The sequence below is a fragment of the Arvicanthis niloticus genome, chromosome 2 (assembly GCF_011762505.2).
Source record: "Arvicanthis niloticus isolate mArvNil1 chromosome 2, mArvNil1.pat.X, whole genome shotgun sequence".
NCBI classification, from domain to species: domain Eukaryota; kingdom Metazoa; phylum Chordata; class Mammalia; order Rodentia; family Muridae; genus Arvicanthis; species Arvicanthis niloticus.
The window spans coordinates 121,877,546-121,901,174 of record NC_047659.1 but is presented as its reverse complement, the minus strand read 5'-3'; the positions used below and the strand labels follow the sequence as shown (position 1 = coordinate 121,901,174).

General features: G+C 43.5%; 1 pseudogene; it reads left to right on the top strand.

Annotated features, from left to right (window-relative positions):
* Positions 1–9,263: 9,263 nt before the first annotated feature.
* Positions 9,264–11,330, top strand: LOC117703679 (phosphoserine aminotransferase pseudogene; annotated as a pseudogene).
* Positions 11,331–23,629: the final 12,299 nt, after the last annotated feature.

Below are 23,629 nucleotides of genomic sequence, written 5' to 3'. Positions count from 1 at the left end.
AATTGAGGGATGACAAAATAAAAGCTATATGTGCTCAGGAGACAGTAGATTCACCTCCTTGTGAGGGGACCCAGGTACTACAGTCTCACTCAGGATCTAAGAAAAGCATTTATTCCTTGACAGAAAAGTCTGAGAAAAGTAGTTCAGGAGGGAGTAGTGGTGAATCAGAAGAGGAAAAATTAACCTCAGAGGAAGAATCTGAGTCTGAAAAGAAAGTAACAATGTATCATAAATATAAGTGGCCTACCATGTAGCATTTCAATACAAGTCATTCCACCAAGCCCCCTGAAAAAGGTAAAAAGAAATCAAAGGGGCCTATTGGATCTGCTGCTGGTGTCATTCAAGCTCAGCAACATGGCAAACTGTTAGTCTGCTTCCCAGTGAGTATGCAGAATAACAAAGAGGATAAAGATCCCTTTTGGGAACCTTTGGCATTTGAATTGCTTATGACTCCTCATGATTGGTTTCAAATTGCCAGAGCCTATCTAACTAAAGATGAATTTTTACAGTGGATGGATATACTTAAGAACTTGGCTCAAAAAGAGTTATCTAAGATGTCTGAAAAAAAGAGGGGAATAAAAGGGTTAACATATGAGAAATTTATGGGTACAGAGGAGTGGTTTGAAGTAACGAGTCAACAAAAAAATGACAAAGGAAGCTCTAGTAAATGAATCAGCTACGCCCTAGAAGCACGGAGGTGCTTCCCTAATAGATATACAACTACCAAAGCCTTGCTTATATAATCCAGGACCCAGGAGAACTTTTTGAGTAATTTGTGGCCTGGCAGTAGAGAGGATGGCTCTTAGTCCTGAGGTAAAAGAAATTGTTTTAAAACAACTGGTCCTTAAGAATGCTACACTTACATGTCAGTCTCTTCTAAAGACAATTCAAAAATCTAGAAATTTATCAAAACAGGTGTAGAGGTTGCTACTTCATATTTTCAAGGTGTACCCACTACAACAACCTCACAAGGCTAGAACACTATCCAAAATCTTACTAATCAAGGACAGAAAACAATTAATAAATCAGATTTGGCTCTCAAAAGTTATTCAAGTAAGAAGCCTAGACCTATCAGCAAACAGTCTGGAAGGTGTCAAGGCTACCTCAACAGGCACTTCATTCTTCTTAGCTCAAGTAGCAGGCTCCAAGGCTCCAAGGCTGGTAATGCAATGCATCTCCTAGGTCCTACTGTTGGTTGGTCTATTGTGGTAAATGACTTTGCAGGCATGCTCAGGCCTGGGGGAAGGGCATTGCCAAGCATTGCCAGACCAAATGACTCAATTCAGGGTCCCCTGAGAGACCCTGTCTCCAAAACACAAGGTCTGATAACAACACCCAAAGGTAAGATGTGGCCTCCATATGCATACACATATATGTGCACCCACATATATATAAACACACACACACACAAATGGGGACCAAAAATGCTCCTGAATACAGGAAGGGTTAAACAACCCACTGTGTGCATCCATGAGTACAGTTCAAAATGAGGAGAGACAAACCATTGATGCTCTGAACGAGGAGGGATCCAAAGTTTGGTTGGTTATCACCTTTTAATTTGACATGCGAGTCTCCTGGTTCCAATGAGTAAATTTCAACTGAGACATGGGCATTTCATGTATCATAAGACTCTGGCCTATGTTCTGACATGGAGGCTGGAGGGGGAAGTGGCTTCTCATTGCTACAATATGCTTGGAGCTTCCTTGGTGTCCTTTGATACCACTCTAGTTGGGAGGGTCATTATCTCTCTTGTGTTTCCTTCAGTGACACTGTGGGGTCTAGTGGCCCTGGAAGTCTGCATGATCCTTTGTGTATATACCTCTTTGGAAAGGACCTTTGTTCAGGTGAGAGATGCAGACCTAGTTCTAGTCCCTGCACCTTCATACTCATGGCTGCTGGCAGCAGGTACTGAATTAAATCTTTTCCTCACAGTGAACAAAATTTGTGACCCTTTGTGTCCCCAGCTGTGGGTTTACCTCTGGGACTCTATCACTTTTTGTGCTGGTACCCAGCTGTATTTTTCATGCTAATCTCCAGAGCCTTGACCTTCACATAGCAGGACAAATAGAGGACAGGACATTGTCCCTCTTGACTGTGGCACTTAATATCACCCTTTAGGTTTTTTTCATGTGCTCTTGAGTTCCCCAGTGTGTTTCACCAGTAAACAAAAATTAATTATTATAATTCTTTTTTTGCCAGGCAGAAATCCTATCTTTAATGCATGGGTGACAGAGGATTCTATAGGTCTTTCTGCAAAAAGTGTGAACAGGCCTACTTCTACTGCAGCTCTTACCAGACATGCTGCCTCCATTTCTACATGAGGATCAGCCTTACTGGTGTAGATGACAACACTAACTGGTCTCATGAGAAACACTGGCCAAGAATACCATGAATGCCAGTACGCCATGTGCAGACTCCCAGGGAAGCCATCTCTGCTGTCCACCTCCTTATTAAAATGTATGCATCTGACAATGTGTGTTTGTTTTTCCTCCACTGGGTTTTGCATGGTGAGGGGGTCTGTCCCAGACTGGATGCAACCCTATGGGGGAAGAGTCTGGGCTCCTGAGTGACTTTCCTTGAGAAACCTGACCAAGCACTGAAGGTGGGAGAATGCGGTGGAGACCAGGGAGGGAAGTTAGGTATTTAGGATGAGTTTTGAGTATCTATGCCATATAGGACCCAGGGAGGCACCAGGGCAGGAGAAATGAAACAATAGTGTAGTAGTGAAGACACAGTTATTTAAGGAGAGCTTTTAGACTTAGAGGAAGGTCTGCCCACAGCTTCAAACTGTGAGGCTATATTGCCTTCTTAATTAGTGCAGAGAAAATTTGAATAATATATTCCTCCTCCTCCACCCCTTTTTGCTTCTTTTTTTTTCTTCTTCTTCCTCCCACTCTTCTTTCTCCTCTTTCTCCTCTTCCTCCTCCTCCTCTTCCTTTTTTATCTTCTTCTCCTCCTCCTTGTCTTCCTCTTCTTCTGAGACACAGTTTCTCTGTGTAGCCCTGGCTGTCCTGGAATTCACTCTGTTCCAGGTTGGTCTCAAACTCAGAGATCTGCCTGCTTCTGCTTCCCAAGTTCTGGGATTAAAGGTATGAGCTATTACCTCTTGGCTATAAAAAAAAACTATTATTGTTAAACAACTCATTCTCTCTTTTTCCTGCTTTTGACAGTAGCTAGCTTTATGATAATGGAATGTTTATGGTCCCCCTATGATTTAATTTTTTCCATTAAGTTATTTATTTATTTATTTACTTTACATCCTGATTGAAACCCCCTATTCTCCCAGTCCCCCCTCTCATGGCCCCTACCTCCATTCTCCCCCTTCTAAAAACAACTCATTCTTACTGTGTGTGTATTTATGTTTTGTGTCTACATAAGGGTTGCCCATCATGCTTCTATAGAGTTTGGAGGACAGCTTTGTATGATTGGCTCTTTTCTGCTGACCTAATGTGGGGTCCAGTGATTGAACCCAGGTCCTCAGGCTTGCTGGGAAAGTCTTTTTTTCCACTGAGCTACCTCCCTAGCCATAATATTTACTCTCCCTGCCCCTTTATTTATTTCTTTATTTTGAGACATGGTTTCTCTCTGTAGCCTTGGTTGTCCTGGAATTCGCTCTATAGACCAGGCTGGCTTTGAAATCATAGAGATCCACCTGCCTCTGCCTACCAAGTGCTGGGACTAAAGGTATGAGCCACTAATGTTTACTTTTAATGTCTTACTTCCCACTAATATCTTGTTTCTCTCTCTTTGATTCTAGTCACATCAATAGGAGAGTAGCTACCCAAGGTGTATCTTTCTCTACTTCACTGACTGTGCCCAACTTGACTTTGGTATAGTTTGTTCTAGGGAGCTGGCTATGGTCCAAACACAACTAGACTGTCTCCTTGGAAGTTTCAGAAGTCTGCCTTTAGGCAGCACATCCACCACCACTGCCTCCCTTGGTGCACTAAGCTTGCTCTCTGTGACTTCTCTCTTGCTTGTGTTTTCCTCCTGACTTTAGAGCGTCTTTTATTTTTAGTTCTTATTCTCCGGGATCAAGGGAACTTCTCTTTCAGTTATCTGGTTTTTTGAGGTCCTCTGAGGTTACTCTTCTCTTTGGAGAATTAAAACCTCTCTACTTTTGTAGAAAAAGGTCAATGGTTCTACAGCCATGATAGCAAGTAAATACCTTGAGATGTCTTCAAGTTCTTTCTCTCTCTCTCTCTCTCTCTCTCTCTCTCTCTCTCTCTCTCTCTCTCTCTCTCTCTCTCTCTTTTATTTATTTATTTTTTTTTAGTTTTTCAAGGCAGGGTTTTTCTGTGTAGCCCTGGCTGTCCTGGAACTCACTCTGTAGACCAGGCTAGCCTCAAACTCAGAAATCCACCTGCCTCTGCCTCCCAAGTGCTGGGAATAAAGGCATGTGCCACCACTGCCCAGCAGTCTTCGAGTTTTCTCATTACTCAGTGGGAAGTCCGTTCACCTATAAAAGCCAATAGTTCCTGATGACATTAGGCATTGCAACAATGTTCCAGTAGGCTCTGTGTTCACCCCTGTGCACACACTATCACCACCCCATTCCCACATCTGCAACCAACTCAATCCCCCATTGCTACATAAGCAAGGTCCCTTGCTCACCTTGCTGGCCCCATGTCTGCTCAGTGAGGGAACCTGTGTTTTTAGAAAGTCACGTTGAGTGGCCATGTCCTCTCATACAACAGGGCCAATGATCTGAGAAAATGCCACTCCAGACTTAGGTTTCAGCAAGAACATAGGTCTGACTTCCTCAGTGAAGATAGTTGTGAAAAGGCCTTAGCTAGGGGCTGGGGTGGGTGGATTAAGAGCACTTAAACCTCATAGTAGAGAAAAGCATATATACAGATAGCTAGGATTTTGATTTCACCCACTTCAGCTTTCATCTGAAGGAAAACTAACACAAGGGAACACCCTGGCTTCCCCAAAACTCTCATTGGAAAGACATTAGGACAGAGAAATGCCAGTGTGGAAAAAGATCCTTCCCCAAGAGCTTCAACCCCAATCCAGATCACCAGCAAATAAGGAACACAGTGTCCACAGCGATCGATTGACATTTCAAGAGCATGGAAGACTTTGCCACTAGAAACACTGGGATGCTTTACACCATAGATTTTATCTAGAATAGCATATCATCATGGTAGGTGGCTGTGCATCCTGGGTGTCTCGGTGATTTCTATGTGTGACTTAGTCCATCATTCTTGGAACAGGAGCCAGTGACAGCTGATAAGTCAGGAGCTATCTTGAATTTCTGGGACAGGACTATCCAGCCATGTCTCAGGTTATCAATTAACTAATTTATTTATCTTTTATCATTCCATCAACTATATTGTGTTAAGTAAGTACATCCATGAAGTCTGAGGACAGATCATACTCTATCTTAATGGTTTCCTTCGTGGTCCCTGTGCCAGAGGCCTTTTGTTTGTAGCTGCTGGATTCCCCCAACACAGCAGAGTTGGTTATGTTTGCACAATCCCAGGGGCATTTCGAATACTTTGCAGTGTTTCCTGCAGATCCCAAAACTACTAAAGCATCTTTTCTCAGTACCATCATCTGAATAATCAAAGGAGAGATCAATGATTTTCAGTTAGTGCTACTGAATGATTCTGAACCTGGCATTCCACCCTATTGTCTCACCACTGTGACCCTAGTAGGACACAGCCCTTAGGCTCCTTGTTAGCTGCAGACTGATAATACCATGCTTCTCCAAATAGCTGTTCCCGACTTTTTCCCCCTTAACTTTTCTCAAAGTATGATTGATCACTCATCAATGCAAGTAAACTTGTTACTTGTAAGGCATCAGGGGACAGTCACTACAAAGCTCGCCAGACCTGTGTCAAGCTACCCATATCAAGAAACTTACCTGGGGCTGACAAGATGGCTTCACGCATTTGCTATTTAGCCTGGTAGACCTGAGTTGACCCTAAGTCCCTAACAATGATGGGAGACTACGTACTCCCATTGGTTTTTTTTTTTGTCTGATCTCCCATGTGTGCACTGTGACACCCACATATGTGCTCTCCTCCCCCCCCCCAGGTAAAAATAAAGGAATAGAAGTAAACAGCTATATGAAAAAGAAATCTACCCCATGACTATGATTGAGTTGTTTGAGGAGGCAGGTTTTCTGGAACAAGAGCATCAAGATTTTATTCAGGCCTTTGGGTGACCTTTAAAAAGCAATGTTTTTCAAGCCCTAGACTTTCATAGTCCAGGGGAGATAAAAGCCAGCTCTGTCATCTCTGTAGATTCCCTGGAGACATTTTGCTCGCCAAATTCCAGAACATGAGGAGATGAAGAACTTCCTTGAGAGCTGCAGCGAGACTTTTAAACTGCCAAGATGCCATTTTGGTCATTTTCCCATGGTTCTTTTACCTGGTATCACTTGGGGTAGAAGAGCCAGGAGAAGAAGAGCCAGCAGCAAAAGCCTCATGGTTCTTTTGAGGTAGGACATTGGTTCAGACATCTAGAACTCAGGTACAATGTGAATGTGGCCAAGACATTTATTGTCCTTTTTGTTGTGTTGGCAGAGGGATGGGCATTGAGCCTGAGAGAGACGTAAACACATACCCAAGCAAGACACCAGCCTGTTGACTGCTGTGTGGCCTGAGCATCTGAAACAGTCCCTGAGAGCACAAGCGAAGCTTGTAAGCCACAGAGCTGGAGGACATGTTTGGGAGTTAAGAGAAAGAAAGTTCACCTTATGTGTCAGTAGCCATAATGGGACAAGCTAATAATGAGCAGATGATCATCCTGAAATGCTTGCCTTGGTTATTTTATAATCTGCGACCAGTGTGCCCAATTACCCAGGCTGTGGTGAATGTGATTTTAGGAAAGATTCCTTCTATTAATATGCTTTTCTCATTATTATTATTATTATTATTATTATTATTATTATTATTATGCAACTATCACTGAGCTATAGCACACCCCTTTGTAGCAGATATCTGCAGATCCACAAAAATGTACTGTCTGGTAGTGACACTATATAGGCAAATAGATGACTTCTTAAGTCTTAATGATGACCCTATAAGAATTCCTAAAGTTATATCAATGATTACTAAGCTCTTTTATATCGGGACTGCTATTAAGTCCCTTAGGCATGATCGAAAGTGCAAAGGAACTCTGTCAGTCTCCTGATTATTATCAGTTAATTGCCTTGAGATAGAGTAACAAGACTTTCTCCTGCTTAGAACACATTCCAAGAAGTTGTAAAAACAATTAACCAAGGTCACTATAGGGAATCCATGTTTTATTATAGGTACTAAGATAGAAGAGAAAATATTGCCTGGGGTTATCTATAAAAAATACTTGACAAATTTGTAGTTTCAAACTTTCTGGGAACCTGTGGAGCTAGACAGGTGATGAACGTCTAGCTAGATAATTATTCCTAATGGATATTCATGTAAACATTCTGTGCTGTATACTTCTATTTCAATTTATGACTTGAATTTTTCTATGAACTTGTGATGAACCTTGTAACACGTGACCATGTACTCTGAAAGACGTATTGACCTTACCTGTGGGCCTAGTAATTCGTGGGCACGAGAAGTACCACAACCTGAAAGAAGAACGTCGAGACAGGGGAAAGGACACAAGGAAGCAAATGCTTGTCAAGAGTCATATATTTGAGTGCAAAGCGCCTTTTTATAGTACATTTTGCAAAGGGAGGGGTAAGAGGGATCCAGGTGATGGGAAAGTACAGAATCTTCTTGGCCTCTGCCCTGAAACAATGGCAGTCTAACTGCTTTTCTCAAAAGATATGGTACACTGCTTTGAGTCTATAAGTCTATCTATAACTGTCAAGACGGACCTGGTGGTTGCCAGGGGGATGAAACTGCAGGGGTCATTGTGCAGGTGGGGAGAAGTAGGGGGTGAGGGTAAGAGGTGAGGTTTCTGGCTTCTGACATCTCCCCATTCTCTATTTAGATGGAGAGGGTGTCTTGTGATCAATCCCAACTACATGAGTTTAGAATTTGGAGGTCAAATTGTGGGGGGTCTTGGACAAGTTCATAACCCCAAGACATTGATGTGAGACGAGTCAAGTTGATGGTTGAAGGCTTTAGGCTATCGACAATGGGCAACATCAAGGGACCCCGGGGTGCATGAAAGGAGGTTGAGGGCCCTGTCTTAGGCTATGTAGGCTGCACTCACTCTCAGCACCACACACTCCCTTCTGGCTGCATTGGGTGGGCCCCTGGGAAGTGGACCTACAATAATCCTGTCATTGGGCTAACTCACAGCCATCCTAATCCCTTTATGAATGCCCAAGTTATCAGCCATTTGTCAGTTTGGGATGTAATATTGTCATAAGGGAAGACTCCCCAATATTAGAGGACCATATCAAAGGCAGGTCTTAATTTAGGAAAAGGCCAATTTTCATCGGGATGATCAAGAGGCCAGGCTCCCTAATGAGAGAAACGAGGGCAGAGCCAGGCATACCAGGAACCTTTCTTGAGGGCATGGAAATCTAGGGGTCAGCCATAGGGGGAGGAAGGGAGGCTGGCAGCTGCACCAGTCTCCGGCAGAATCACTTCTGGATTGTTCCCGGTCTTCAGCTGATGATAATGTACTCCAACAGGTTTGATGAAAGCATCAATCTGGTTCTTAACAAAACTTGTGAGATGGTTAAAGGCCCAAGGGCCAAAGACAAAAAGCAATAAAATATCAACAAAGGGTCCTAATAAACTAGGCAACAGGGTGGTAAGCCAAGGTGAAGTAGAAAACCAATTTTGATACTATGATTCTTGTTGTTCTCTGGCTCTCTTTCTTTCCTCTAGACTCCTTTTGACCTTATCCAAACTATTTTGGACAAGGCCAGTCTTATCAGAATAAAAACAGCATTCTTCCTTAAGTGCCACACATAGACCTTCGTCTTTTAGGAAGACTAAATCTAGTCCTCTGCGATTTTGTAGAACCACCTCAGAGAGTGAGGCCACAGAGTCCTTGAGGTCTTGTATCCCTTCTCTCAAATTATTTAAATCTTTATCAATGAGAGACTGAAGATGGGCATAATGATTATTGGAGATGACGAGAGAAGCAATGCCCGTACCTGCGCCAACAGCACTGATTCCTAATATGACAGACAACGTAAGGGCTGTCAGAGGCTCTCCTTTGGTCCTAAGGGAAGGACCTTGATCCAGAATATTAAGAAAAGACTCTGAATCATGAATAAAAAAATGAGGAAGAATGGTAACAACTACACAATAATCTCTGGTCTTTAAAAATTCAAAATTAGAAATGTATGATGTCCACTTCCCTCGCTGTCGCTTTAGCACCATGGACGCCACTAAGCAAGTGATTAACTTTGGGCCCGGGCCTGACAAGCTGCCACACTCGGTATTGTTAGAGATACAGAAACAGCTACTAGACTACAAAGGACTTGGCATCAGTGTGCTTGAAATGAGTCACAGGTCGTCAGATTTCACCAAGATTATTGGCAACACAGAGAATCTTGTGAGGGAATTGCTAGCTGTTCCCAACAACTACAAGGTGATCTTTGTACAAGGAGGTGGGTCTGGACAGTTCAGTGCTGTCCCCTTAAATCTGATTGGCCTGAAACCTGGAAGGTGTGTGGACTATGTGGTGACCAGAGCTTGGTCAGCTAAGGCTGCGGAAGAAGCCAAGAAATTCGGGACTGTGAACATTGTCCACCCCAAACTTGGAAGTTATAACAAAATTCCAGACCCAAGCACTTGGAACCTCAACCCAGACGCCTCTTATGTGTACTTCTGTGCGAACGAGACTGTCCATGGGGTGGAGTTTGACTTCATACCTGACGTCAAGGGAGCAGTGCTGGTCTGTGACATGTCTTCAAACTTCTTATCTAGGCCAGTGGACATTTCCAAGTTTGGTGTGATTTTCGCTGGTGCTCAGAAGAACGTTGGCTCTGCTGGGGTGATGGTGGTGATTGTCCGTGATGACCTGCTGGGGTCCTCCCTCAGAGAGTGCCCATCAGTCCTTGACTACAAAGTGCAGGCTGGGAACAACTCTTTGTATAACACACCTCCGTGTTTCAGCATCTACGTCATGGGCATGGTCCTGGAATGGATCAAGAACAATGGCGGGGCCACAGCCATGGAGAAGCTCAGCTCCATCAAATCTCAAATGATTTATGAGATCATTGATAATTCTCAAGGATTTTATGTGTGTCCAGTGGAGCGCCAGAATAGAAGCAGGATGAATATTCCATTTCGCATCGGCAATGCCAAAGGAGACGAGGCTTTAGAAAAGCGATTTCTTGATAAGGCAGTAGAACTCAACATGATCTCCTTGAAGGGGCACAGGTCAGTGGGAGGCATCCGTGCCTCTCTGTATAATGCTGTCACAACTGAAGATGTTGAGAAGTTGGCTGCCTTCATGAAGAATTTCTTGGAGATGCATTAGCTCTGAACAGGACCAGCCACACTCTTGCCTGTGTGCAACATGCAGCATTTAGAGTAACTTGGGATTGACTACAGAAACTTAACAGACATGGATTTTTCCAAATACGTGCTTATTACAGATTCCTTTTTCAGAGAATAACGACTAAACAATGGGGTTCTGCGGGGCTGAGGAAACTGCCAGCTAATGGCCACCTTCATTCTTATGTGACTTGGAAGCATTTTGAAAGCTTTGCTTTTCTAATGAATTCAGCCTGTCATCTTTGCTGCTCCTTTCTCTAGGTGGATGGAAGGACTTGCCTTGGACTTTCCCCTGCTGGTTCCAACTGGTTATTATTAGGAGCGTATCACAAGGAGGTTGAGAGGCCCTATGTGTTGGATTGACAATTGTGAGTTTGCTGAGTTCTGCAGCTGTTGGTTAAAGTCAACAGCAACTCCTGAGCATTTTGGATCTGTACATTGCTAGTCCTTTACAGAGAGTGGTGTGATAGGCTGTGTTTATGTAGTGGGAATTTTTTTAAACACCATACGGTTTCTATCTATGCCTTTACATTTCTAATGAAACAGTTCTGTAGAGGCTTTTAGAGTTTGTTCAACCCATGACTTTGTACATGACTGTCATGTTATGGACACCTGCACCCCCACCTACTGCCTTTTAAAGCTTCATCATGAGAAGGATCTAAAGTTCCGAGATTCACTTTTCTTGCCACGAGTAGAAGAAATGGTTGATTCTTTGCTTTTTTCGGTTCGGCCGTTAAACAAAACTCAGCTACGCCCCTGCACTCCAACCCCCAAACTGTGATTATATGGCTGTTTTTGTAGTTTGAACAGCGAGTGCAACACTATACATTCCAGATCTTTGCTGAGGTCTTTTCTGGTTGTTGATGTGTCATTAGTGTTTTCAGTTGACTGTATGAAGAACATTAAAGTCCTAAGTCACCCCCCCCCAAAAAAAAGAAATGTATGATGTCAATCCAGTGGCACAGGCAAAATAGGTACCATTGGATGCTATGGTATATAAAAAGGTGTTATCTAAAATCAATGTCTGGTTGCAAATAGGGACCAGATCTCAGGGGGGAAGCATGGAGGGCCCCAAAAGGCAGAGGTCTACACCTGAGATGGAGCTAAGAGTGAGACCTCCCTCAAGTAAAGTAGCCCATAATAACAAATTGCTATTATCAGAAAAGGAGGGAGGGGTAAAAACGGCTATTCCTTCATAAAAAGAAGGAATAGGTGAAAAACAAATCCAACATTCTTGATATTGATATTCACTGGTATTATGAGTAGCTTCAAGGGAGGCATTTGCCAGAGAGATAATAAGGTCAGCAGAGCTAGGAGGGCCCACAGGTATAGTAGGCTGAAATAAGGTAATCTGGGGGGACGTGGGGGAGGCAAAATGGCTGGAGCAATAGTTCCAGGCCTGCAGATGGGCTTGGCCAGTGGCCGAGGGTGCTGTAGGGCAGGATTAGGGCCCACAACAGCAATATTTTTATTAGGGATGCTCTTAAGGAGTTTAATTCTAAAGGTGAGTGCCAGGTCCGAGCAGCTGAATGACAAGGCTGTGCATTCTCTTAGACACAGGCCCCATTCATATCCTTGGCCTGTCCAGTCTTTATTCTTCCCTATATCTGTAAAGGATATAAGAAGAGGGACATACCATTTGGACGCACACTGAAATTTTAATGGTTGGCGGTCCCGATACCTAGTTTATTCTGTAAGTATGTAGGTAAAAACTTTCTCTTTAGGGTGATATAATCCCAGGTAGAATGGGGTCTCCAATATGCATCTCCCATGGTTACACAGACCCAAGATGCACAATAATAATCAGACTGATAGCCACATTTATAATCTTGAAAGTGAGCGCGGTGGGAGGGCTCAGGACATACATAAAAGCCAGACATCTCTTCGGCCAGGGAGGCTCTCTTAATATAGGAATTACATCCTGCAAGGTGGCCATCATAATTGGGATCAGGTGTATCAACCGGCCTACTTTGGGGCCAATAATGGGAGGGGGTTCCCCAATCTGCACTAGCTCCCAGAGTGAGAGCACAAAGATCTACCTCTAGAGAGGGCCATGAAGTCTGGGTTCCAAGTGAAGAGCTGGAATTAACAATGTCTCCTGCTTGGTTTATTATGACCCAAGTAAAATTATAAATCTGGTATGGGGAATGTTGGGGTTTGGTACTCACAGTTGGGTAAACCTAGAGTGTGAGAAGGAGGAGCAAGGCAACTGGATGCATCTTTCTGAAAGGAAGCACAGTTAAGAACCGTTCTCAGGGGGTATCCCTGGGGTGGAATTAGCCAACTTCACCAGTCTTTCTGGTAGCCATCTGGCATTTTGTTCCTTGGAATCATATATACACGTGTGTCCTTTCCCCCCAGATAAGGACTGGGTCAGGACCATTCCATTTGTATGTCAATGGATCTTTCCACATGGCTTTGGCATAGGAGTCTGCTGTAGTAGGATGCCAAAATCTGTCTTGCTGCAGACTTTCCTCTTTCATCAAGGGTCAAAAAATTGAGGATAAACAAGGCATGATTCAACAAGGTCTTAGAATTTCCAGTCAGAGGATATAAAATACCTCCAGAATATTGTAACTTCGGGAGCATATTTTTCAAAGTCTGGTGAGTTCTTTCAACAATGCCTTGGCCTTGTGGATTATAAGGAATGCCAGTAACATGTTTAATCTTAAATTGTGCACAAAAATTTTTAAAGGAGCTGCTTGTATAACCAGGGCCATTATCTGTTTTAATAATTTTAGGTAAAGGCATAAAGGCAAAACAGGAAATCAAATGGTTAACAACATGTTTAGTGGCCACTCCCGTCTGTAGGGAGGCACAAATAAAGCCACTGATAGTATGGCTGTGGTGGACATGATTTTAGGAAAGATTCCTGCCATTAATGTGCTTTTCCATATATATATATATATATATATATATATATATATATATATATATATATATTACTTGGTGATATATATATCACCAAGTAATAGCACTCTCCTTTGTAGCAGATCTCTGTAGATCCACAAAGATGTACTATCTTATAGTAATACTATATAAGCAAATAAATGACTTCTTAAATCTTAATGATGACCCTATAAAAATTCCTAAAATTATATCAATAATTATTAAGCTCTTTTATAACACAACTGCTATTAAATCCCTCAAACATAATCAAACTGTAATAAAAACTCTATCAATCTCCTGAGTATTATCAGTTAATTGTCCCGAGAGAAATAGTAACTGGACCTTCTCCTGCTTAAAGCACATTTCAAGAGGTCATAAAACAATTAACCTAAATTACTAATGGGAATCCACAATTTATTATAAATATCAGGACAGAAAAAAAAATATTGCCTGGGTTTATCTATATAAACTTCACTAATTTCTTAAATTATAATTTCAAACTTTTTACAAACCTATTAAGCTAGACAGGTGATTAATGTCTAGCTAAATAATTATTCTTAATGAATATTCATATAAACATTCTATATTATAAACTTTAATTTCAATTTATGACTTAAAATTTGATATAAACTTGTAATAAACCTTATAACATATAACCATATACTCTGAAAGATGTATAAATTCTGAGAACAAAGAGGTGAGAGTTAATTAGTTAGAATGGTCAATTAAAATAACGAATTAATTAAATTAGCAAATTAAAAATCAGCGAGTTAAAAATCAGTTAGTTAGTTAAGACCCTGCCACTTAGAATTTTTCTTTGTTAGAATCTCTTCTTCTTCCCCACTCAGGACCCTTCCTCGTTTCCCCTCAGATAGCTTTCATAGAATATTTTTTACACTTAATAAACTCTATAGCAACTTTTTAAAATGTTTTTTCTTCCTGTGACCCAGTTGCAAGTTAGAGCCCAGCAGTTCCTGCTGAGATAGAACAAAGGCCACTTTGTCTAATCCTCTGCTGTTAGGCTACAGGTGTTAATCACCCTAGCCTGCAGTCTCTTATCCTCAGAAGTTTTTAGGATAGTACAAGGCTATTTACTTAACTCCTTTTTGGTCTTAAGGCTGGGATACAAGTGTCAGTTTCTGGCCACAGGGTCGCTGACTGCAGGTCAGCTACATTAGCATAGGGGCTGTCTAGAGAAGAACTGGATGGATGGATGGATGGATGGATGGATGGATGAGGAGGAGTAGAAGAAAGAAGAAGCAGCTGCATCTCTTTCTTCCTCTCTCCCCATGTCGGGGCTGGGCTGGCCCCCAGCAGGGATGGATTTAAGAAGTTTTATTGTAAAGGTGAGCCCTGGGTCTGAGCAGCCAAATGACCAAGCAGTGCACTCTCTCAGATGCAAGCTGCAGAAGAGGAAGCAGGCGCAAGGCGGTAAGAGGGGATGCGTCGAAGTCTGTCGTTACCCAAATCCAACCCATGGAATAAGGCAATGGCAACCGTGTTCTTCTTCAAGTGGTTTATTCAGCTATCCCTGTACAACGAGCTTCTTCTCTCTCTCTCTTCTGTTCTCCTCTATCTCTTCTCTCCCTTCTTTTCTCTTGTCTCTCTCCTCCCTAGCTCCCGAAGCCCCTTATAAGCATTGCCTTCATCCTATCAGCAGCTGCCACGAAGTCACTGGTGATTGGCCATTCTCAATGATGCAAGGTGGGGTGATCGGGTAACCACACCTCTCAGCACATACAACTCCATATATGGAGTTGTCTTTTCTCTCAAGCAATGCCTATGCCAAGTGCCACCTTGTAATGGTGAGAGTGGAGTCGCTTCCCACAGAAGTCTGCCAAGACTCGGAATCAGAAGCTGTGGGTGTCTGTGAGGGAGGAAACCTATGATCAAGTAACAGGAAAGGCTAGGTGGAAGGAATCTGAAGGAGGGGCAGAGGGAGAGCAAAGGACCGAGAGACGGGAAACTTGTTTCTGGAGGCAGAGAATGTCTGTCAGCTCAGGAATCTGAAAAGAAAGGTGGTCTCGCATATCAGAAAGAGAGTTAGGCAAAGTGGCAGGGAAGGTCGGAAAGGTGAGAGTGGGGAGAGGAGCAGAAGGTGCTGTGAGAGAAGGCCAGTCAGGGTTGTGAAAGAGGGTGGCTTCATCACCAGAGTTCAAATGTCGGGGAAAGCAGCCAAAACTGTCTGAGACCTGGGCTGCGGCTTTTGCTGCTGCTGTGGCTGCCTGGAGAGCTCAGCTGAAGCTGTCGGCTGGCTGAGGGAGTGGCAGAGAAAAGGAGGAATAACACTTAGCAGCAAGGCAAGGGGAACAGAGGGAAGTAGATTTTTTAAGAATAGGGTTGCAAAGGTGAGTGGAGGAGGGAATCAGCAACAAACAAGAGTTATCATTTCCCTATATCTCTGTCTGCATCTTCAATAATATCCCTAATAATACCCAAAAAAGAAAAAATTGTTGCAATAACAGTAGCATCACCTTCACTTTTATTTTTCTCACTTAATTCATGACCTACCTTCTGCCACTTCTTGGAATGGATGGTAGAACCATCAATAAAACCAAGAACACTTCTCATCAATAAAGACAAAAAACTTTTTTAGATCTTTCTTTTTAACCCTTATTCCCCTATCTCTGAGACTTTGTTTAAGGTCCTTTATAAAGGACACCTCCTTAGAGAGAGTATGGCCCATTCTTATGAATGAAAATGAAGCTTACACCGAGGACAACAGGTCACAGGCAATGATCACTATCTTGCTCCCTATAGATCTCGTGTGCACTTCCTCTGCTGTGGATCCGTCTGGAGGGGTCCGTGCCTTGAGCCCCACGTTAGGCACCTCCTGACTGGACCCGTGGGCCTAGTAATTCATGGCATGAGTAATTCATGGGCATGAGAAGGGCAACCTGAAAGAAGAACGGGCGAGACAGGGGAAAGGACTCAAGGAAGCAAATGCTTGTCAAGAGTCATATATTTGGGTGCAAAGCGCCTTTTTATAGTACATTTTGCAAAGGGAGGGGTAAGAGGGATCCAGGTGATGGGAAAGTACAGAATCTTCTTGGCCTGTGCCCTGAAACAATGGCGGCCTAACTGCTTTTCTCAAAAGATACGGTACACTGCTTTGAGTCTATAAGTCTATCTATAACTGTCTAGCCGGACCTTGTGGTTGCTAGGTGGATGAAGCTGCAGGAGACGTAACCATCAAGCAGGTCCTTGTGGTTGCCAGTGGGATGAAACTGCAGGAGACATAACCATCAAGCTGGACCTTGTGGTTGCTAGGGGGATGAAGCTGCAGGAGATGTAACCCTCAAGCAGGACATTGTGGTTGTCAGGGGGATGAAACTGCATGGGACATTGTGCAGGTGGGGAGAAGTAGGGGGTGAGGGTAAGAGTCAAGGGTCCTGGCTTCTGACAATGTATAAGTTCTGAAGACAAAGAGATGAGAGTCAGTTAGAAGAGTGAGTTAGAATAGTCAGTTAGTTAGTGTAGCAAGTTAGGTTAGTTAGAATAGAGTTAAAATAGAAGATAGAAATAGAGATAGAATAAGAAATTTTCCTTTTCCCAAGTAGAAAAGAAGTTTTCCTTTTTCCCACTTAGGACCTTTCTGCTTTTCCCCTCAGATAGCTTTCATAGGATACTTTTTACACTTAATAAACTCTATAGCAACATTTCTAAGTATCTTTTCTTCCTGTGACTCAGCCTCAAGTTAGAGCTCAGCAGTTCCTGCTGAGACAGAACAAAGGCCACATTGCCTAATCTTCTGCTGTTAGGCTACAGGTGTTAATCACCCTAGCCTGCAGTCTCTTACCCTTAGAAGAAGTTTTTAGGATAGCACAAGGCTATTTACTTAACTCCTTGCTGGTCTTAGGGCTGGGATGCAAGTGCTAGTTACTGGCCACAGGATCTCTGAATGCAGGTCAGCTACATTGGCATAGGGGCTGCCTTGAGTAGAACCTGTGGGAGGAGAAGAAAGAAGAAGCAGCTGCAGCTCTCTCCCCCTCTCACACCCAAACCCGGGCTGGCCCCCAGAATTTCTGGCGCCTCTGAACAGGGAATTTGAAGAAGGTAAGTGGACACAGATAGGACTCACAACCAGGTCTTGCATACCCCCTGGCCAAGGACTGCACGGTTATGAAGGGGAAGAAATAGTTTAAATTGACTACTGCCATCAGCAGAGGCAGATAGTAGGTGCCATCAGCACCTGGTCAGGTACCATCAGTACCTGGGTTAGGCCAGGAGCCATCAGCTCTGGCTTTAAATTGCCTACTGGCATCAGCAGAGGCTAATAGTAGGAGCCATCAGCACCTGGTCAGGTACCATCTGTACTTGGGTTAGGCCTGGAGCCATCATCTCTGGCTTTAAATTGCCTATTGCATCAGCAGAGGTGGATAGTAGGTGCCATCAGCACCTGGTCAGGTACCATCAGTACCTGGATTAGGCCAAAAGCCATCAGCTCTGGCTTTAAATGTCCTATTGCATCAGTAGAGGCAGATACTAGGTGCAATTTCTGCCTATATCTTTTGTTAGAACCTATCAGCACCCATCTTAGGTAAGGAGCCATTGGTTCTGGGTTGTATGAGTTTTATGGGTATCATTCAGGATAGGACAAACTGAGTCTACAGACAGAGAGTTCTTTACAGATGTTATCAAATATACTCTTAAGAAAATAGGCATTGAGCTTAGCACTAACCAGCTGACTGACTTTCTTCAGTTTATACAAACACTCAGTCCCTGGTTCCCAGAGAGGGAAGTTTAGATGTGGATACATGGGAGAAGGTGGGGTTAGATATTAAAAGCTGGTTTACAGAGACTGGAGGATTAGGCATGCCCCCTACAGCATTTGCTATTTGGAATGTGCTTAGGAAGGAATTGGGGGGATGACAAAAAGCCATATGTGCTCAGGAGACAGTAGATTCACCTCCTTGTGAGGGGACCCCAGTACTACAGTCTCACTCAGGATCTAAGAAAGTGTTTATTCAATGACAGAAAAGTCTGAGAAAAGTAGTTCAGAAGGGAGTAGTGGTGAATCAGAAGAGGAAAAATTATCTCAGAGGAAGAATCTGAGTCTGAAAAGAAAGTAACAATGTATCATAAATATAAGTGGCCTACTGTGCAGCATTTCAATATAAGTCATTCCACAAAGCTCCCTGAAAAAGGTAAAATGAAAGCAAAGGGGCCTATTGGATCTGCTGCTGGAGTATTTAAAGCTCAGCAACAGGGCAAATTGGTAGGCTTCTTCCCAGTGAGTATGCAGAATAACAAAGAGGATAAGGATCCCTTTTGGGAACCTTGGGCATTTAAATTGCTTATGACTCCTCATGATTGGTTTAAAAGTGCCAGAGCCTATTTAACTAAAGATTACTTGAGGATCACAACAGGGCCAGGAAGATGCCTCAGCAGGTGAAACTGCTTATTACCAAGCCTTAAAATCGGAGGTCCATCCCAGGACTTACATGGAGGAAAGAGAATTGACTCTCACAGGTTGTCCTCTGATTTACACTCAAAAACATGGCACACACACTAAAAGTAATTTTAAAAATTAATAAGAATGCACCACAACAGGAGGCAGATATTGCTGTCCCCAAATTTAGTGAGCTGCTTGGCCCTGGAAGGACTATGACACCCTTTCCCCTGCTTGCTCTCACAGCATTGGCAATGCAAACTGTTGATTATCTATAGCCTGAAGTGGAAACTTGGGGGTTCTCTGGAAAGTCTGTGGAAAGTCTTTGGAAAGCTGGTGTCTCAGTTTGTTCACTGAAGCAAACATGTGAAGAAACATTTCACTAAGTTGGACACAGGTGTGAAAGGCTAAGGCAGACACGTGAAGAAACATTTTGCTGAAGCAGACACTGGAGAGAGGATGTTCTGCTAAAACAAGCATGTGAAAGGACACATGATGAAGGATTCTTTGCTAACAGCACGCATGTATTAGCCTGCCTTACATTGTGTAGTTGAGCTCCATTTGTTGAGACTCCATAGAGAGAAATGCACCAAAAAAACCTGGTGGTGGTATTCTGCAGTTTCTTGCTGCTTCTCAGGACTAAGGCTGATTGATAGAGTGATGTCAACTGAGACAGATGCACATGCTGAGGTAAGACCTGAGGAAGAGCACGTGATGTTTGGAGGGTATAAATAAGACTCTGTGGCCAGTGACAGAGGCTGAGCTAGGCTTACTTATACAGCTAGCTGTACACCACATGTGGGTCTCATGTCTTCACTGATCTTCACTTCCGTGAGAGAGACACAGCCTAGAACATCTCCTGGTGCTCCTCCTGGTCGCTCCTGCTGACTTGAGGGGAGGCTGAGGCCTAACTGTCTCTACTAGCTCATGTCACCTCTGTTACTAACTGGACTCTACTGAACTGGATTGGTTGTGTGTCAGTGAGGTGTCTGAGAATGGATCAAGCTGTCGCTGCTGACCTGGGAACTACAAAAAAACCTTTCTAAACAGGCCCACTTCCCCTGTATCCTTTCTTTCCCACTACTTCTGGTGGGTGGTGGGCTGAACGGAAGGTTAAGGCATTTAAGAACCATCATTAAAATTAAGTTTAAAAAAGTTAAAGTTATAATGATCATTTACTAAATGGAGTAGTAGCTATCATTTATTAAGTCTGCAAATGTTTCTTAAATATTCTGCATATAAAGCCATGTCCCAAATATCACTAATTCTCCTCAGCCTGTCTTTTTAGTGAGTCAGATCGTGACTTTTAGCAAGGTTTCATTGCCCAGAATAAAGGAAAATATTCCCAGTGTATCCTTGAGGTGGCTTTGGTGGGAATGAGTTCTGGGCAGCAGATTCAAAAGTGTGCACCACTTCTGAAGGCATCCTTCAAAGAAATGACATAATACTTCACACACACACACACACACACACACACACACACACACACTATTCCCACTCCTCAATGGTAGGAACTGGTGCTGTTCCCTTGTCAGCAGGTAAGTCTGTCCATGGAGATGTAGATAGATCCAAGCTCTCTGCTGACTGTAAAACTACTGCACTTATCCATGCACAGAAGTGGGGGAAAAAATCAATGTCTGTGCTTTGGAATCATTGTTTTAGGAGCAATACCTGCTAAAATTGATGCATTAGTGTGTTAATGTGACAGTGTGTTAAAATTCTGTACTAGTGTGATAAGCTATAATTCTCTGTTTTATTAATCAGTAAGTGGTTAAATATTACTAAATTATCTAAGGCAGGATACTTCATAAAGAACAGAGATTCATTGAAATCAGTTTGGGAGGCAGATATTCCTTGATTAGTCATCCTCAGCTGTCCCACCTCACTTGGCTGGGCATCCCAGGGGTGAGGATCACAGGGCAGAGCAGGAAGCTGGACGCTACCAGAGCTCAAGCTCACTCTTGCTAGGAAACCCCCTTGCTTGGGATCTAAGTGGACTCCCTCAAGTATTCCACCTGTCCTTGCTGTGGGTGTGCATTTGTGTGTGTGTGTGTGTGTGTGTGTGTGTGTGTGTGTGTGTGTGTGTAGGAGGTCTATGTCAGGTGTCTTTCCCAATTGCTAACCACTTAACTTTTAAGATAAGGTCTCTTCCTGAACCTGGACAGCATGAATTGCCTAGATTGACTGGCCAGAGTGACCAGATTGGCTTGTCACTGTGTCTTGGGTTTCCCTGCTCTCCTGGATTACAGAAGTGTGCCACTGAGCCTGGCTTTTTTTGTTTGTTTGTTTTGTGAATGTTGGGGATCCAAATTCAAGTCTTCACATTTACACAACAAATACTTTTCCCATGGAGCTATCTGCCCAGCAACCCTACTGGTTAAAGGTTCTCTCATTTCCCCACACTGAGAAGATTCTAGGCCACCATCTTCAATGGGCACAGTCATGCCAAGTTCTTCACATCACAGTGAGCGAAATGAAAATAAAATATGGATGATAAATATGAAAGTCTCATGTGAACCAGTGAAGGCTGCAAGAGAACTTATTGTTGTTCAGAGCAATGGCCCGGCACACACGAGACACACCTGATCAGTCAGTGCTGGCAGCAGCCATCTCAGGAAATGTTGAGGCCTTGGTGTGGAACATACTGGAAGATTCAAGATTTTATGAGACATACACCTGTGTGTGGACAAAACAAAGAGAAGAAAACTAAGAATGAATTAACTCTAAAACATAAATGTTCCTTACATGTATTCTTGTGTTAATTAACATGGGTCTCAAATGTCCATCCAGCTTCAATTCCCTCTTGTCCTCCCTAGGATGAAGGTCATCTCTGGCTTTCCTACACTCTCATTTTATGCTGAGATATCTGTCATTCACACTGTCCTTCTTTCTAGCTGACCTTGTACAAATCCCCTGTTCTAAGTCACCACTCACAGCTCTGATAATAAAGGAGGGTTTATCCCTACCTCAGTGAACACTGCCCCTGCCCCTGCAGCCCAGTTAATACCTTCACTCTGGATGCTGCCACCATGAACCTGGATCTCCTATTTCTTGCCATATTTATGGCAATGGAACTGGTAAGATCAGGTAATGTGGGTTCTTTTGGGACCTGGGGTCCTGCCTCTGTGTTTCTTTCCTTCACTCTCATAGGGGTGTCACCCAAGTCTTTCCCCATTTCCTGAAACTTTGAAGGGTACCACAAGTTCTTGTTATACATGCTGCCTCTCTTTCTGTCTCTGTCTCTCTGTCTCTGTCTCTCTGTCTCTGTCTCTGTGTGTGTGTGTGTGTGTCTGTGTGTGTGTGTGTTTGTGTCTGTCTGTTTGTTTCTATCTTTCTTTCAAAATCATTTTGCTAAGTGGGTGCATTAGAGATATTTGTGCAGCCTTTGGAACCTTGGGGCAAGAGTAGCATTCTGGTGGGAACTTAGCGTAGCACTGAGGGGTTAAGCATTGGGCTCTGGTTGGGGACTTGGCTAGGGATCATTTCGGGTGAGGGAGCACCCAGGACCTGGGTCACAGAGAAATTGGAGCATGAACTGAAGGTGAGGGCCTGGTTTCCTGACATCATGATATAAAACGGAGATACTTTGCTGAGTGTTGCTGCTGTTGGCATTAGGCTGGACTTGGGCTGAGGGTAGGATGACTGTCTGAAGTGTAGGGAGCTTTGATTCAGCTTGGGGGTGGGCATCTGCTGGGTACTGGGCTGATGACTTGATTAGATTTGTGTTTTGCTTGGATTGAGGCCTCAGATATTCTCGGGTTTCCCAAGGCAGGAAGCTACTTTGTAGCCGTCCATGGCCACAAGTCAACTGGGTTCACCTGAAAAGGGGGCTGGGAATGAAAGGGGGTGGAGGGCGAGAAGAGATGAAGCTAAGACAAAGTTCTCTGATCAAGGCTCAAAGCTTTAATGTTCAGCTCTCAATTTAAAGGGGAAGGGCCAACCCACAATCCCTCCTGGTTTCAGCTGGAGATGGGTGGGATAATCCATAATCCATTCTAGGTTATGGCCAGAGATGTCTCAAGGCAAGTCCAGGGGCAGTTCTGCTTCTGTGTTCTGTGCAGCCAAGGTGGGTAACTCCACCTAGATCCTATCACTTGGTCTGTTGTGGTAAACAAGGTCTCTCAGGCCTGCTCAAGGCTTGGGGGGAAGGGCACAGTTCCCCCTTTTTTAGTTTATAAAAATGAGCAGTGCCAGCAGCTGGATGGGGTACACGATTCCATCCCATCTGGGGTACAGAGTGACTGGGCTTGTTGAGAAAGATCGTGTGTGAAGGCAACCTATCTGCTTGAGACACAAGGTTCAAAAGTTAACAGCAACATGATTATCTAAGCCATGTAGGAAATAAGGTTGAAAGTGGAAATGTTTTAGTATCTAATCCAACTGCTGGTTGACAGGGATTAAATACAAGGTCTATGACTACTCAGGCTGGTAGATTTCAACAAAAGCTGTCTGTTTACAATAGTTTATAGCCCTCTGTTTCAATGTTTTTCCCTAGAGACCCGAGACTTTGTGTTAGCAAGCAAGTCAGGCCTATTGCTGATTTTAGGCCTTCAGTGTATAAGAAGGGCTGTCCCTGACGTCTCCTCTTTTCTCCAAGTATAGAAGGACCATAGCGATTCTAATCTTGTCAAGGCGGGGATAGAGGGCTGACCTCTAGTAATTAAAGGGGACCTTGTAATGGCTCCAGTCCTCCTGTTATTGTCCAGTGAGGGATGAGGGCCATACCCATCCCAATGTCTTTTTCCTGGAGAGGGGATACTTTTGACATCAACCCCTATGCAGTCAGGCTTGTCCCTCAGGGAACCCAGAAACATATTTTTAACTATTATTTATATTCCCTTGCAGTGCTTAGCCTCGCAGCCTTAGTAAGAATTCAGATCGCCAGACAGAGGGGGTTCTGTGTGGCCCCTCTCTGCTTGGTCTAGGGGCGGAAGTCCCC